Source organism: Corvus kubaryi, unplaced genomic scaffold, assembly GCF_017639235.1.
Source record: "Corvus kubaryi isolate FWS band 111438036 unplaced genomic scaffold, C.kubaryi_AGA036_p1.0 37308, whole genome shotgun sequence".
Lineage (NCBI taxonomy): Eukaryota > Metazoa > Chordata > Aves > Passeriformes > Corvidae > Corvus > Corvus kubaryi.
In genome coordinates this window covers 19096471-19100519 of record NW_024581096.1, presented here as the reverse complement: position 1 = coordinate 19100519, position 4049 = coordinate 19096471, and the positions used below count along the sequence as shown (strand labels likewise).

The window sequence follows — 4049 nt, the reverse complement described above, 5'->3', positions numbered from 1 at the left end:
TTTGTTTTGGAACTGACTGGAGCCACCCGGGTGACTTGGAGGTTAGAGGAGAGTGAGACTGCTTCGTGGGCTGGTAGGTTTGTCTCTTTTGGCTTTGGCTTTTATCAGATCTTTCCACCTATCTGAGACCCTGAGTTTTGCAGTGGATAAAAAAAGTAAAATAAATAAATCAATAAATCATTTAGAATTATGCTATGTTTTGATTAATATATTTTGAGGGTTTGCTTTTTTTTATATGTTTGTTTTCTATTAACTGAAAAAAAATTCATTTTACAGTGTTGAGAGTCTTTCTGAAGAATGGCTAAAAAGCAAAGGTCATGATGACATAGCGGGCTAAGTAAAGATGCAGACTTGGCAAGGATACTAAATCCTTGTGCAAGGAGTTGTATAAACAACAGGATGTGAGTCCAGATAAGTAAGCTGAAAGAAACCATATGGAAGAGAAAAAGATAAGACCACAGTGATCTCATGGAATAGCTCCCACCAATAAGGAGCTCAGCTTTTGCAATATGTATGAGCTAATTAGTAGTACTATAAGTATGTGTAGATTATTACAATAAACGAGACTTGCTGACCACAATGCCGTGAGGCTTGTCTCCCGCGACTCCACCCAACATTACAGCATATGCCTTGTGAAATAACTACCAGTTTTTTGCAAACACCTGTTAATATTCACATTTGTGCACTCAGTGCTTATCTCCATCCTGAGATACATTGATTACTGTGCTAACTCATGTTTCATTTTTCTGCTCTCTTCATTTCAGAACTGGTTGTAGTGGGAGATTCAGTAACAGAGTGAAAATTAGAGTTTCTTAAGCTTTAACTTTTCACTGTTAATAAATAAGGTTTCAGAGAAGGTTATCCCTGCTATCCTGTTCCACATTTGGGTGCAGCTTAAGGCTTGGTACCTGGGGCACCATGTGACAGGACACAGGTAGATTTCATGTGGCTCAAAGCAACTCATATTCAGCTAGCTTAAATATCTCTAAGCTACACTGGGAACAACATAATTAGGATTTTTAGCCTGGTTCTTCTCCACCATAAAGCAGAAAGTGGTGCAGGAGGTCAGTACTTGTGATGTTATAGTGAGGGTAAAAGATTTACACACCGTAATCAAGGTTTTCCTGTGATTAGTGATTGTAAAAGGAACAGAGGAAAATGAAAAGTGCTTCCAAGATTTTTAAAGGAGCCAGCCATCAAATTCAGGACTGTGTTACCTGAGGTACTTCTGCTAGAGGAAAACTGGAAGAAGAAATAAACTGTCTTGTTATCTTTTTGGACAAACCCACATGGAAGGGAGACTTTCTGACAGCAAATGACAAGACTTCAGAACTTGACTTCACCTTGAAGACTCTGGAAATCTTCATCGTCTGGAGGACTCCCCATATTTTACTTCTTTATTTCCAAATCTGATGTTTAATCTCATTCCACCCAAGCATCCTTTCTCTGCCATTCATCTTGGATAGCTGATCTAAGACAAGCTGATCTGAAATGTGGTGAGATAGAAGCACAGTAGTTTCCATCCCATCTCTGTATCTTTGTACAACTAGTCCCAGTTCTCCCTTAAAAGCACTCTTGGGAGAGATGTCCCGCATCTTTTCCCACATCTCCTATTCCAATTCTCTAAAGGCAAGTGACCCAATACAGGAACAACCATGGGGATGTTTCAGTCCAGTGTTGTGCTGTTAAGTTTCTCTGTCTGTACTCATTTTGAAGCAGATGTGAGTCCAGGTCTTTGTATCTAGAAGCACAGGCACCAAGATGAAGTCACCAATGTGATTAGTTGTTTCACCAGGCCGTGGCTGCAAAGTGGGGATTAAACTCTTTTTGCATCAGCAAAATTATATGAGGTGACATGGAGAAATGTGCATTATGGCTGGCTGTGAGAAGCTTAAACTGAGGGATAAAGAGCTGCAGAGGGCAGCTGAGTCCAGTCTTCCAGAAAGACTGTCAACCACAGAGATGCTAAATCACTGAAGGATGCTTAGTCTTGCTCCTGACACTCTCGACTGAATTTAATAATGGCCTCCCTCTATATATTTCTCAAAGAACAAAACAAGATCTGAATAGCAGAGTCCATTGTCACTCCATATGGTGAAGCAAGGCAAGATGGACAGGATCCAAAACACAGAGCAGATGATTTGCTTTGTTCTTCTTCCACCAGCTGCAACAAGGAAAGCAAGAGGAAGTAAAAATATGCGCAGAAGAGAAAAAATATTTGTCAGAAGACAAAGGAAAGTTTTTAGCCAAGCCTGTATTATGACCTGACTTTCTGATAGTGAAGGCCTGGTTTTATTGCAACTTCCACTGCATAGGTCATAGAATCATTAATGTTGGAAAAGCCCACTAAAGTCATCAAGTCCAACCATTCCCTCAGCACTGCCAAGCCCACCACTAAATCTTATCCCCAAGTGCCACATCTACACGACTTTTAAATCCTTCCAAGGCTGGTGTCTCCACCATCCTCCTGAGCACTCTGGTCCAACACTTAACCACCCTCTCAGTGACAAAATTTTCCCACTGTCCAATCTAATCTTTCCCTGGTGCAACTTTAGGCCGTTTCCTCTCCTCCTGTTCCTGTTCCCTGGGAGCAGAGCCCGACCCCTCCCCTGGCTGCCCCCTCCTGTCAGGGAGTTGTTCAGAGCCACAAGGTCCCCCCTGAGTCTCCTCTTCTCCAAGCTGAGCCCCTTTCCCAGCTCCCTCAGCTGCTCCTGGGGCTCCAGCCCCTTCCCAGCTCCATTCCCTTCCCTGGACATGCTCCAGCCCCTCAGTGTGTCTGTTTTCCTGAGGGGCCTAAAACTGAACCTTCCAACCAGATAACACTAACTCTACTGCCTGGTGAAAGCATGGCAGTAGAACAATTTCTCTTTCTCATGTGATAATGAGCCTTTTAATGGCAACTGGAATGCCCTATCTGCCATCATGCAAGTTCAGAGATTTTTAATACTTCTTGCAAAAACCTATTTCCCCACATCCATCCCCTTTAAGTTTTATTTCTTGGGGGCAATATGTTTGCATAGTCAGTTTTCCAATGGAAATATTATGAAGCCATAAATGGTCAAAGACATTTTGATTTCTAGACATGATCGAAAAGAAGTCTAGAAAACCTTCTCTATCAGTCTAGAGAAGCAATCAGTCCCAGGGGGCATTCTGTGACTGTATGCTTTTCCCTTGTCTTTTAATCAATAAGTAGAAATTTATGTTATCTATTGCACTAATACATGCAAAAAAATCCCCAGCCTAACCCAACCCAACCCAACCCAACCCAAAAAACAACAAAAAAAGAACCTTACTGAAGAACGGCAAACTGTTCAAGCAGTCAGAAGCCAACAAAATGTCATATTGAAAGTTAGAGAGCAGCACTTTCTGTCTGTCAGCTGGAGCACTGCAATTCAGGGCAGCAATGGCAGAGGGCTGCATGTTCCATGAGCAGTGTCTCAGAGATGTTACCAAGCAGGTTATATCTCTTTAGGATAAAATCTGTGCAGCAGCTGGGGAAGATGCTGTAAAATTCTTTAGCACATTGTGTATAATCCCCGTGTTTGTGGGTAATGCTTCGTTTTGTGCCACACAGTGCTTAGTGCAAATGCCAGAGATTAATGTGGCCTTGTATTAACTCCCTACATCATGACTAATAAGTCTTGTGCCAGCTACTCCTTCCTTGTTTACGTGTATCAGTGACTAATATGTTCTCACTGATATCTTAGTTTTGAGAACAGAGATAAAGTGTTGGAGTAAAGAGTGATGAGAAGTGCCTCATAACCTGACCACATAATAGAGATACTCCCAAGGAAAAAGATTCATCAGAAGGTCCAGGGTAATAAGGGGGAATTTTGAGGAATGGGATATTCCCAAACAAGTACCAAAGACCCTCAAAAGACCCTTACTCATATCCAAATAAGTTCATGGAAATAATTAGCATGTATGTAGGTATCCAAGAAACGTAATATATAAGTAATAGAAATGTGATGAACAGGTTCTAGTTTCATGAGTATAACCTGGTCTGTTAGATTGCTGTCCATGCTTTGAGGAGAATTCCCCATGCATCC

General features: G+C 41.6%; 1 long non-coding RNA gene across 1 annotated transcript; it reads right to left on the bottom strand.

Moving 5' to 3' along the window:
* Positions 1–495: 495 nt before the first annotated feature.
* LOC121664975 lies at positions 496–3542 on the bottom strand. Its single transcript, XR_006016186.1, has 2 exons — positions 3294–3542; positions 496–2164 (listed from the first exon to the last, which is right to left on the bottom strand). It is a non-coding gene; the product is annotated as an uncharacterized LOC121664975 (long non-coding RNA).
* Positions 3543–4049: the final 507 nt, after the last annotated feature.